The following is a 14174-nucleotide window of genomic DNA, read 5'->3' on the forward strand; positions in this document are numbered from 1 at the left end:
ATACTCAAATTAAGTAAAAGGACATATGAAGGAAGATGTCTGCATTCAGGAACTGATTATATATGTGTGTAAACACACATACATGTATACACACAAATATACACACATCATACACATAAGTGCATGTGCACACATATCACATATATGTATATATGTGTGTATATGTGCATATATGTATTTATATGTATGTTGGCGTATTGTGGGGGGTGTATGTGTTTGTGTGTGTAGTGATAGCCATCTTTGTGGGGAGGGGATGGAAGAAAGAAAGGGGAAAAAAGAACTTTATGTGATAACTTTGTTGTATATTTGGAGGGAATAGCGAGTTATCCGTGGTAGATTTTAAGTTTCATGTGCAATCCTCTTTTTGATTGTAATGTGTGATGAAAACGCTTGTTGTGCTCCATGAGCTGAAAATAAAACACATTTGAAAGAAAAAGCAAAGAAACCTGATAGAGATCATCAATGTCAAACATTTTTTACCGCAGAAATTATAGTGAAAAGATAGAGATTTGGAAAGTTAAGGACAATTTTCAAAGGTAGAATATTATTTAGAAATAATAATAATAGTTAAAATTTATGTAGCACTTTAAGGTTATTGAAGAACTTTGCAATATGGGTATTATATGATTTGACCATCACAAAAATCTTGTGAGGCAGGTGCTATTATTATGCTCATTCTTTGATGAGAGAAGTGAGACTCAGAGGTCCTAAGAGAACTGTCCAGGTTCACAAAGGTAGTATATGTCTGAGGTAGAATCCAAACACAGGCCTTCCTGACTCTAAGTCTGGAACTCTATTCAATCTAGCACCTAGCCACCAAAATAGGATACAAACCCTTTATTAACAGGAATAGTATGCATTTATATACCGTTACAGTTATAAATCACTTTGTACACTTGATCTCCTTTGAGTCTAATAATTTCAGTGGGTAGTGTAAGCATTTCTATGCTCACTTTGTGGAAGTGAGGTCGGTGGTCAATTGAGTTTGTTACTTACTTAATTATAACTGTAGTATGACTTCAAGAATGCTGATACCTGGGTCTACAGACACTGCTCTTTGCACAGTTTGAAGTTAGGCAAAGGCCTAAAGCATTTGATACTTGCTTTGGGCCCTATGATTCCATTTCACAGTGCTGCTTATGAAATGCCCTGTTAGTTCAGTGATGCATTTCTCATGGGCAAGTTCAGTTTGGAGAGTTAACATTCCCAGTAACCTCATGTTTCTTGGCTCCCCACCAGCTTTCAGTTCAATCTGTCAGTTTTCCTTTATCCATGACTTTGTACATTTAGTCATCAATGTTTAGTACAAGCTTTTATCAAATGCTTTCTGAAAATCTAATTAGATCATATGATCCAGCATCCTTACCCTGAGTACTTCCCTCCCTAATAGTTTCAACCTCCTTGAATTCCAAAGAGCTCTTAAGGTATCACCTCCTCTCCAAAGCAGCTATATTCCAGATATAGCTCCCCTGGGGATTTTAGAGATCTGTCAGCCTAAATCACGGCAAAATGTGGGGTTCACTACCATTGAAATAAGTGATTAAAGATCATTTTTATTATACCAATCTTATTTCTTGGCACTTTTGGTCACTTTTATTAATTTTATTTTAATTTACAAAGAAGGAATTAGGTTGACCAAAATATTTTTTCAAGTAACTAATTTGGTAATTCCTGATGCCCAATAAAGTGTAAAACTATCCCAAAGCTTAAGAATTTTCAGAATTGTGCAGAAGAATGTATTATAACCTTAATTGATATTTTTCTCCCAATAATAGCACTTGTATGATTTCTGCCCTCTGATTTATCTTGGTCCTACTTAGTGTTGCCTATTTTGCTATTTTTTTAAAGTTTCATATTAATATTTTTAAAGAATGCATTTAGATTGCTGAGATTTCTTTGTTTTATTTATTTATTTGCTCAATGCTGCTCTGGGATGCTTTTTTTTCTTAGATACTTGGTATAGCTATCTAATTTAAAAGTCCTGATCAGTTTAGTTTACTGTTGTTCAAATTTCAAATTCATCCACAAATCACTTAGGCAACTGTCACAGGAGAGTACACCAATTTTGGGGATCCTGCAGTATAATGTCTTGAAGGCTATTGAGTTGGTTCCCTCTTTTTTTGCATCTAAATTTAGCATGTCCAGGTAGGTGTTTAATAAGATTGTTGTTTCACCATAAATTTCTGTCTTTCTGTATGATTAATGATCTGGTCTTCAAGCTCACCTATTTTGGTTCTTACCTTTTATACACTCTGATTTCTTTTTCAAAATTTTCAAAATTTTATTTCCCCCTCTCAGTTACATGTCTAGAAAGTTTTTAACATTCATTTTTACAAGATTTTGAGTTCCAAATCTCTCTCCCTCTGTGTATCTCCTCTCCTCTTCTGAAATGGTAGGCAGTTTGATAGACTTTATACATGTGCTATCATGTAAAAATAAGTTTTTGTTATTCAAAAAAATTCCAATTTATTTATTTTTGTTTTTCCTGCTTTTACTTTCCCATCTTGGCTCTGCCCCTCCCCCCCTTATATGACTTTTAAAATATTCTATTTACCTCCTTCCTTTCATTCTTGGCTTTTTGTTTTGTTTTTGATTTATGAATTTCTGAGAAGGTACAATTGAGTTTCTCAACTAGTATATTTTTGTTGTTTATATCTTCTTTTAATTTACTTAGCTTCTCCTTTAAGAATTTGGATGTTTTACCACTTGGCACATATATGTTTAGTATTGATATTGCTTCATTGCCTTTTATATCTTTTCTCAAGAAGCAGTTTCCTTCCTTATACCTTTGAATTATGTCTATTTTTGCTTTTAGTTTTTCTGAGATGAAGATTGCTAACCCTGTTTTATATTGTTTTGTTTACTTCAGCTGAAACATAATAGATTCTGTTCCAGCCCCTTCCCTTTACTTTGTGTGTATGTCCTTCTTCTTTAAGTGTATTTCTTGTAAACAATGTATTGTAAGATTAGAGTTTTTGATTGACTCTGCTATCTGCTTCCATTTATGGGAGAGTTCATCCCATTCACATTCACAGTTATGATGACTGCCTGTGTCTTTCCCTCAATCCTGTTTTTTTTTTCCCTGTCCATCCTCTCTCTCCTTTCACCTTTCCCACTCTTAGCTGTGTCTTGCTTCTGTACGCAACCTCCTTTGATCTTCCCTTCTTTCTGTTAATCCCAACACCCCACCTCTTTACTTGATCTTCTCCCTTTCTAATTTCCTGTAGGATAAGATAGATTTCTACATTCAAATGATTGGATATATGGTTCCCTCTCTGAGCCAATACTGATAAAAGTACGGTTCAAGAGATGCTCATCACCAACACTCCTATCATCCCCTCCACTTTAGTAAGTCTTTCACCACTCTCCATGCGAAATTATTTACCCCGTTCTTCCTCTCCCTTCCTTCTCTACTCATTGTACTCCTCCTTCTCATCCCTTAATTTTTTTTTCTTATGCCATTCCCTCAAATTCACCTCATACCCGTACCCTCTGTCTATGTATATTCCTTCTAGCTATACTATTAGTGGTACAATTTTAAAGAATTACAAGTATCATCTTCCTCTGTAGGGGTATAAATAGATTAGCTCTGTTGAATCCTTTATGTTCTCTTTTCTGTTTTTACCTGTTTATACTTCTCTTGGTTCTTATATGGGGGCTGAAATTTTTGTTTAGTACTGGTGTTATCCTTATGAAAGCTTGATATCCTTCTATTTCATTGAATGGTCATTTTTCCCCTTGATGTGTCATGTTTAATTTTGCTCGATAGGTGACTTTTGGTTGCAGTCCTAGCTTCTATGCCCACCAGAATATCATGTTCCTTTTTAATGATGCAGTTGTGAGGTTCTGTTTAATCCTAATTGTGACTCACCAATATTTGAACTATTTCTTTCTGATCACAAATAGTTTTATTTTTCTTTACCTGATAGTTTTGAAATTTGCCTATAATGTTCCTTGGAGGTTTTTTTTTTTTATTATTATATTGGAGTCTCTTTCTTGAGTTGATTAGTGGATTCTTTCCATGCTTATTTCACCCTCTTTTTCCAGGCCATCAGGGCATTTTTTCCTTGATAATTTCTTGAAAGATGTTGTCCAGGTTCTCCTTTTGGTGACAGCTATGGGTAGTCCAATGATTTTAATATTGTCTCTCATAGGTCTATTTTCCAGGACAGTTGTCTATTCCCATGAGCTATTTTCCATTTTCCCCCATTCTTTTGAATTGTTTGATTGATTCTTGATATGTCACAGTCATTGTCTTTCACTTGCCAATATCTAATTTTTAAGATGTTGTTTTCCTCAATTACCTTTTGTATTTTCTTTTCCATTTGGCCAATAATATTATTTAAGGGGTTGTTTTCTTCAGTGTATTTTTATATTTCCTTTTCCATTTGGCTAATTTTTCTTTTTACACAGTTTTCCAAACTGTTAATTTTTTTCATAACTCTCTTGCATCAATCACATTTCTTTTCCCAATTTTTCTTCTAACTCTCTTACATGATTTTAAAGCTCCCTTATGAGTTCTTTCTGGGCTTCCAACAACTTTCAATTTTTCTTTGAGGTTTTACCAATATGTGTTTTGACATTGTTGTCTTCTTCTGAGTTTTTTTCCCATAATGCCTGTCACCACAATAACTTTGTATGGTCAGATTTTTGTTGTTGTTGTTGTCATATGTGTGTGTGTGTGTGGCGGGGGGATTTGTTTCTTTCTAAACTGGAGCTTTGCACCTGAGGTAGAAGGGACACAGTCTCAGGCTTCTTGTGCCAGAGGCTGCAGGCCATGGCTGTTTACCTAGTGCTTCACAGATGTTGTCCAGAGGTGGCTCTCATATCTGGTGCTGTGCTAGGAGGGTGTGGTGGAAAGTAGTTGATAGTGTTGGAGGCCATAAAGTTCTGGCAACTTACCTGGTGCTGAGCTGGGGTCCTAGTTTCTGATGGCATCTACCAAGTCCCAATGGGGTGTTTCTATATTTCGTGGGGCTTCACTGAAGCATGTGTAGGTCTGGTTGTTGAAGGATCCTTGTTTGCCTTGGGCTCTGCTGAAGTATGTGGAAATCAGGCCTATTTCATCCTCAAGCTGGAGGATGCCTATTTGCCCTGAGTTGTTCTGAAGCAAATGGTGGTTTTCAGAGCTAGAGTCTGTCAGTTCTCCTGGGTGTGCTAAGGCACATGGTAGGTGGGTGGGTGGGGTCCTGGTTTTGATATTTGCCTGCTCTACCACATTTCACTTTAGGATCTCCCACTGGTTTTCTGAGGTTGGGCTTGCTGCTGGCTTGCGGAGATGTTTTCTTTCCTGGAATGTGCTCTCCTTTTGCCCAAATTAGATGGACCTTTCTTACTGATCTTCCAAGTTTCTTGGACTAAAATATTGTTTCACCTCATCTTTTTGCTGTTCTGCTATTCTAGGATTTGTTTGAGGATGCAATTTTATGGGGTATTTTTGGAGGCAAATATGGGAGTTACAATGAAATTTTGGCTTAAACCCCCATCTTTGCTCCCAGCAGTATACACAATTTTTTCCATTACCATAAAAGTTTCCCTTACCTGAATAGGGAGTCCATGTTGCTAAATTTTCTCTCTAACTCTCAGAGTTTCAATCTGTTCTCTTTCTATGATGGGGAAACTAGAACCAATTTAATGCACTGAACTTTTATCATCTTAGAACCCACTTCAACAGGGATTGGTAACATGATGTGTTACTAGCATTGAAAATCAGTACACTATGCTGTAAATCACTATTGATTAGAGACATACAAATCCAAACAACTCTGAGGTGCCACATCACATAAATCAGATTGGTGAACATGACAAAACAAGAAAATGATAAATTCTGGAGAAGATGTGGGAAAATTGGAACACTAATGCATTGTTGGTGGAGTTGTGAACAGATCCAACCATTCTATAGAGAAATTTGGCACTATGTCCAAAGGGCTACAATTTTGCTTTGATCCAGCAGTACCATTCTAGGGCTCTATCCCCAAAGAGATCATAAATATGGGAAAAAGACACACACGTACAAAAATATTTGCAACAGCTCTTTTTTGTGGTGGCCAAGAATTGGAAATCGAGAGGATGCCCATCAACTGGGGACTGGCTGAATAAATTGTGGTATATGAATGTGATGGAATACTATTTTGCTGTAAGAAATGATGAACAGGGGTGGCCAGGTAGCACAATGAGTAAGAGCACCGGCCCCAGTGTCGGGATGATCTGGGGATAGAATCTGGGCTCAGGTACTTAGCACCACACCCAGAAATAACTGGCCGTGTAACCTTGAGCAAGTTACTTAACCCCAATTGCTTTAAAAAAAAAGAAAGAAAGAATGAACAGGCAGACTTTAGAAAACCCTAGAAAGACTTATATTAACTGATGCTGAGTGAAGTGAGTAGATGAAAAGAATATTTTTTACAGTAACAAGCCACATTGTGCAATGCTTGACTTTGATAGACTTAGTTCTTCTCTGTAATTCAAGGATCTAAGACAACTCCAAAAGACTAACAATGAAAAATGCTGTCCTCCAGAGAAAGAACTTTGGAGTCTGAATGCATATGGAAGAATGCTTTCTGCTCTCCTTTTCTTTTGTTGTTTTGTTTGTTTCTTCTTTCTTTTGGTTCCTCCCATTACTTCTAATTCTTCTTTATGTCATGACTAATGTAAAAAATATGTTTAATATGAATCTGTAAGTAGAGACTATATCACATTGCAGGCTATCTTGGTGAGAAGGGAGGAGAAGAAGGAATAGAAAATTTAAAACTCAAAATCTTATGGAAGTGAATGTTGAAGACTAAAAATAAATTAATTATGCATAAAAAAGAAAATCAGTATGCTGACAGGCAGTGTACTATAATGGCTAAAGAGTTGTTTTTTTAATAAAAATGATCTGGTTTCAAGTCATTTTTTGATACACATTGGTTATTTGACCATGGGCAAGTCACTTAACCTCTGGATACTCAACCTAATTTTCAAATAGAGTGGTTCTTAAAGTGTGGTCCTGGGAATCCCTAAGATCCTTGCACAGGGTCTGCAGGGTCAAAACAATTTTCATAATAATACTAAGTCATTTTAATTTCTAATATGGCAAATATTGATTATGGAACTCATTTAAATAAATGTTCTTTGAGGATATTAGGAAGCTTGAGATCATAAAAGCTAAAAAGAACTATTCCATGACAAGAAGTAGTCATGGCAGCGAGAGTCCTCTCATGTAGAAGTTCATTCTGCCAATGAAATCACAGATCCAGTCCCTATATTTACCACAGTTACTGAAAAGATGCCAAAGAGAAAAACAACTTGAAGGTACCAAGACCTGTAATGGACTTCTATTTCTCACACTAGCTATGTGACAGTCAGTTTTACCTCTCAGAGTTCCAGGTATGTTCTAAGCCTGGACTTTATAGATGAAATGCCAATCTGGATCTGGGGAAGGAGTCTCTGCACTTGTAGTTATACATAAATGAAATTGCAGGCCTGTACCATTCTCTAAATTCAAACACCTCCCAAAATAACAACACAGAGAAAACTTATTCAGAGTAATAAATTTATTATCGATGTAATCCTACATTTATTCTACAGAAGCTCTGTCCCTGTGATTAGAACCAAGTAAGAATCTGGGACTTTGGAAGGAAAAGGAATGACATCTTCAAGGGGAAAAGTGTCAAGGTTAGAGACACAGGGACCTTCAGTTACCTACTGCTTCTTCCTTTTTTTTATTTTTGGAGGGCAATTGGGGTTAAGTGATTTGCCCAAGGTCACATGGCTAGTTTTTGTGTTAAGTGTCTGAGGCCAGATTTGAATTCAGGTCCTCCTGACTCCAGGGCTGGTGCTCTATTCACTATACCACCTAGCCGCCCCAACCTACTGCTTCTTCCTGAGGTTCTTGGCTTTGAGATAGACTAATGGAGACCATAAATGTCCAAAGGTACCTCCAAGTGACCAAATTGCTGAGACAAAGGAAAACACTAATTTTACTGTGTCCTAGTTCATGATGAATCCTGTTCCACTCACCAGGATCAGCTTCCTTTTGCCATGAGTTTGAGGATCAGATTTCTTTCAGCATTTGTCTAGTTGGGCATCAGAAGGCACTCCTTTGCCCATTGAAAATGGGAATATCAGTGGGGAGTTAAACAAAGTCAAATTCCAAATGTCCTACAACTTCTGGGCCCAAAATGACTCTATGTCTGAAGGAACTTCTGGCATTTAAAAGACCAATGTGGAAAGGAACTAATTTTAAAGGTTTTATATGTTTATTATTCACTGCTCCCTAGTTATTCTGTGCCAATAATTTATTCATAGATTCCATGATAAGAATAAATAATACATCATATATCCAACAATGCTTGCTTTTCAGAGGGCTAATAGCAATATGGGCAGTCAGGTAAAGCAATGGATAGAGCATTGTGTTTAGAATCAGGAGGATTCATCTTCATGAATTCAAATCTGACTATGTGAACCTGTCAAAGTCACAAAAAAACCTGTTTGCTTCTGTTTCCTCAACTGTAAAATGAGTTAGAGAAAAAATGGCAAAATCATTCCAGTCTCTTTTTAAAGAAAAACCTAAATTGGGTCGGAAAGAGTTGAACAGGACTGAAGCTCCTGAACACCAACATAGTACTATACCAAATCCTGTAAAATGAAGACATTTAGCAGAAATTAATGTTTGTCAGTGGGTGTGGCTCAGAGCTAATTTTGCAAATGGAATTCATAGATCATTAAACACTTTCGTGATGAGTCAGTATTATCCTATGGAAAAAGGCGAGTATAAAGAATAGAACATTGCTGAATCTCTTATAAATATAGTAGCACTTAATCACTTCTACCCATAAGGACATGTGGAAACCACCAGACTGGGTGGGAGAATTCCCCCTCAAAGAGGTATCAGTAATACTTGGCAGTGAAATTAAGCCTATTTGAAATAGAACTAAAATTCATGAACTGTCATAAGATATTTTTTTTAAGGAATAGCACATAAAGAAACATATAATATCTTACTGTTATACATCATATGAAGGTTACAAAACCCTTTACAATGAATCTTCTCTACCTCCCATCTACCTGTGTTCCAATTATTGATTTCTCCCATTTGTAGAATTATATACTCCTATTATAGGAGACATTGAAAGGGTCTTAGACAGCATTAGGCTGAAGATAAGGTGTAAGGGTTATGGGATTTAAAGATCTTCCATGCCCCATTGGACTTGCTGAAGTAGCAGGAAGGGGCGGAGCAAGAGGAAGCGGAAGCCAAAATAGAGTTCCTGCGGTGGCTGGCGGTGGTGGCGACGGCGGCAGCAGCAACAGAGGCAGCGGCAGTGCGAAGCCCCTTTTTTTGAGTTAGCCAGAATTTCTGCTAAGGACTCCTGCTGAGGACTGCCAGGGGCCGGAGCTGCTGGGAGCGCGCTTCCCGGACGCTGGGTGGTTGCTGTGAGTGGGGAGAGGAGGACCTTTGCCTGAGGTAGCCTGTTCTGTTTCAAAGGCTTGAAAATGTGGGTGCTTTCTACTTTATCTACCTGTGCCAATGTCATAACTACTCTGATGGCTTTTACTTTCTGGTTTTGGGACTCAGTCTTTTGGTATCTTAATAAATTTTCCAGCTTATTCCCCCATATGGCAAGCATGATGTATTTTGTGATGGATAATTATATCAGCATATTTGTAATCTCCATAGGCATTGTGAATATGACATTGCTGATACATAAGGACAAGTGAAGTGATGTAAATCAAGAAAATTCATACAGCTATTTTGTAACAGTCAGGATTAGAATTCTGGTCTCCTGAGTTCTATTTTGAAATTATTTTCACTTAAGTACACTGAGAAAACTGATACTGAAAGAGGTAAACTTCTCCCCCCTCAGCTATGATAAAGGTCTCCTTCTTTTGGGGTATATAAAACAAAGATCATTGTTTATGAGAACACTATAGCATAACAACAACTTTTTTATTTTTTTTTTATTAATTTGTTTGTTTCCTTTAAGTTTACAGGATTCAATTCCACAATTCCTTGAATTTCACATTTTGTCCCCCTCCCTTCCCTTCCCCCAATGGCAGCTTATAGTCAAGTATAGGATCTGTAAATACTTTCACATTATACATTAGTCAGGTTATAAGGACAGATTGTACCAGCTGGAATGAAAAATGGCAAAGAGGACATAAAACCAAATAAGAGAATGAAAAAGATCAGGTATTTTGCTTCCACCTGGATATAAACTTAGTTCTTTCTAGTTCTTTCTCCGGATGCACATATTTCTCTGCATCATGAGTCTTTTGGGATTGACTCATATCACTGCACTGCTGAGAAGAGTCCAGTCTATCAAAGTTGGTCATCACACATATGTTGTGTCTGTAATTGTGTACAAATTTCTCCTGGTTCTACTCTTCTCACAACAACAATAACTTTTGTATAAAACTAAGACTTCTAAAGTGCTTAACATTTTTTTTAACCTCATTTGATCTTGTAAGTCATTATTCTCATTTTACAGATGAGGAAACTGAGGCAAAGAATGATTAAGTGACTTGTCTATGATCACATATCTATTAAGCATCTGAGTCAGTATTCAAATTCAAGTTTTCCTAACTCCTAGTCACATGCTCTATTCACTACCTATCTCCAAACTGGGCATTTTCTCACTAAAATATGAAAAAAATATTCTGAGAGAATCTCATATGCAGGTCATTCTCTCATTGAGCTTTTCCCTTTATGAACTTCTATTATATTTTACTTAGAAGCAGTATGGAATATTTTTATTACTTGTTTCCTTATTTTTTAATCCATTACAGTGAGTTCAGCTCAACCTTCACTTACTAAACACCTGCTATGCAGGAAAGTGTAAGGTATATAAAGACAAAAAAAGAATCCATCCTGCCCTTCCCTACTATTACACAGACATATAGAATGTAAATCTTTAAGTAGATACAAGTTAAATGAATTCTGTCTTCTCAGACAGATTACAAATTCCTTGAGGAAAAGGGTCCTCTTTTAGGTTTAAATGAGTACTCTATGGCACTGGGAATTTGTGATAGTAATGGCAATTAAAGATTCCCCTGTATTGGCTTGGTTTTCAAATTGATTGTGTTAAAACCCAGAGCTTGTTAATCCCACCTGTGGGATGGACTTGTTGATGTGAAAAGAAAGTCCTGAACTGGGAGGAGCTGGTGACGTAGATTTGGAGAGACAAGAGAGAGGCGGAAGATCTTTTTTTGGGAGCAGCACCTCGTGGAGAGAGAGAGAGACTAAGAGAATTGCTGGTGGCCGCTTTGAATTGCCCTGGACTTTTGAGACCTGCCCCCTGAGCTGCCAAGGACTGAGGAGACATGGCTGTTTTGCTGGTACTTTGTCTGTCTGTTTTGATGTTATTTTGCCAGATTTGTCCACTGGTGAAAGACAGTCCTTTTGTTGAAGAAGTGCTGGAACCCGGCATTTGGTTAAGAAGCCCTGAGACTGTCCTGCAGACAGAGAGTGAATACTGTACACTGGTGAGGGACAGTGCTGTTGTTGCAGGGGTCTGGAGACTGTCCTGCAGACAGAATGAATACTGTCCACTGGTGAAGGACAGTGCTGTTGTTGCAGGGGTCTGGGAGCCTTTCTGTTGGTTCAGAAGCCCTGAAGAAGGATTTTCTTGTTGTATGTTTACAGAAATCCTGGGAGAGGGCTTTGCTAATGTGTTCAGGGGTTCTAGGACTGTTCTACAGACAGAGGATAAATTCATGAAGGGACTGGCAATGTATCTTATGGCCTTGCTAAGCCTTGTCTCCCCAGGAACTAAGATTGCTGAGAACTTGCCTTGTGTCAAGATGAAGAAAAGACCTCCATTTGGGTATTAAGTGCTGTGTTTAAACTTGATCTAACTCTGGGGTAGATTCAATTGTGATCCAGGGGTGGGGAACTTTTGACCTTATTGTGCTCTGTGATTGACAAATGAAGGTACTTTACCTATGTTTGGAAACTAATCTCCATTTGAGAAGAGGGGTTTTGTGGTGGACCAAATGAAGGTATAGCCTAGGGGTGGAGAAGTATTTAGAACAGAGACTTTGTAATTGATTGAATGATTGGAAGGTCCTGGGGTGGGGTAGTACTTGGAGATTATTTAATCACATTTAGTAAATGCTGTATTTGGAATGATGTCATGTTTTGACCTTCTCTGTTCTTGGTTGGTCACTGAATAAAATGGAGAGCACCTATGCTGGTATTTTGAACCTGGGAAGCTGCCTTTGCTTGGTATTACATTACAGAATGTTACATTTATTGATTGATTGGTTCCTTCTAGATCTCCATCAGAAAGTTTATGTAAAGTGACAAGTTTTGGTTTCTGGCTTTCCTCTGTGGGAGTTGAGTTTTTTTTCTTCTTCTTTGCACATGATATGACTTTTGGTCTATGGTGAATGATGTTCTGACTTATTTTTAGGAAACAAAAATAGTTTTAAGATATGAGATTGCCAAGATAATGCACTCTACATATCACATTCTGCTCTCATTTCTATTTTTATTTTTCTGGTTTCAGGTCTTTAACACATTATTTTTAGCAAGAACCAAAAATCATATTGAGGGCAATGAATCTCTCTAAATATTCTAAAGGGAGAACCGTACTTTTAAAGACACAGAGAACTAGTACCACAGATACCAAATGAAATGGTTTGAATTTTCTATTACTAAATATTTGAATGTATTTCCAAAATACCTGCTAAGGGGGATACAGGCTTTGAATTTTCTGTGCACTAGTGGTAATTCATCTCCTGTCTCTTACCACAGCTCCCTCATAATCTTGATCCCAGAGAAAAGATATGTTTGAGACTCCTTTTCTTTCCAGAGTTGGAGGACTATGGCTCTGAAAAATTACAAGTTATATCAGACTTGTTTGATGTGTTGGTTAGTTTGGCTTAACTATTTTTTTTTCTCTTTGTTATTCTTTGTTTTGAGGAGTGACTCTAATAAACATAGACATACAGAGATAGAGACAAAGAGAAATACAGAGACAGAGAGAGGGAGAGGCATGTTCAAAAATGTAGGCAATATAAAAACAAGAAGCATAAGTGATATTTTTAAAGAAATAAAAACAAACAATAATAGTAAAATCACATTTTGCAGAGTTTAAAAGAAAACCTTTCATTTCAATGGGGAATGGAGATCTAGGAGAATATTGTGGCAGAAATGAATGATTGTGAAAAGATTTTGAAAAATAACAGAGTAATATAAAATGTTTTTAGTCCAGAAAACATGGCTACACTAGAAAAAGCTGATTCAATGATCTAATCATGAATTTATGCCTCTCATTTCTATCATCCTTTGTAAGGAACATGAATCTCCAAGATTTTATCCCAAAGGAGCCAAAAAAAGACATGTTCATTTTTTTTAAGTCATTAAGCAGGAGATTCATGATATCACAACTATTTGATCCTTTGAAGATTAAGGAAGAAAATGTCTGAGACTACAGTGGTAGAATAAATGATGATGCAAATTCTCTGCTGAAAAACAAGGAGGGTGCTGGAGTTAGCATGTATTTACAACAGTAGCTGATCACTGAGAGATGTCATTTGAAATGGATATGTCATTAGAGAGTGTTACATGCTCTTCTTTCATGAAAAGGTCAATAATGATAGGGAAATCTCAGAAAGAGGAGCCAAGATGTCCCTTTGCCCTTTTCAGAGACAGAAATCATCCACATTTCTAAAATGTCATGCACAATTCAGTAAAGGGGCAAAATGCAATCAGCAAAAAATAGTTACCAGTATCTTTCCCAGAAAGCATCATTGTCAAGCAAAAAGAAGTTTGAATTTAGTGACCATAAAGATGACTCTTTGATTTTAAACACACACACACACACACACACACACACACTTCAAAATTTAACTAAAACATTTTTTGGTGATTTATGCCATTCTTGTATTGCTTAATTAAATTTGTGGCATAGGCAATGTAAGTTATTTCATAGTACCTTTCTTTTTTATATTCAGAGATGTAACTTCACAAGTTGAATTTGATTTATGATTTGAAAAGGTATGAATAAAATACAGTCTCTGGAATGTATCATGTTTCTTCCAAAGAGGAAAGCAGGTAAAAATGTTTCCCTAAATGAATTTAGCTTGTATTTTTATTAGTCAAATTCTATATAGACATTGAAAAATATCTATCTATCTATCTGGCTATCTATCTATCTATCTATCTATCTATCTATCTATCTATCTATCTA

The sequence above is a fragment of the Petaurus breviceps genome, unplaced genomic scaffold, assembly GCF_028583685.1.
Source record: "Petaurus breviceps papuanus isolate PSGF00001 unplaced genomic scaffold, PetGlider_PUasm1.0 154, whole genome shotgun sequence".
Lineage (NCBI taxonomy): Eukaryota > Metazoa > Chordata > Mammalia > Diprotodontia > Petauridae > Petaurus > Petaurus breviceps.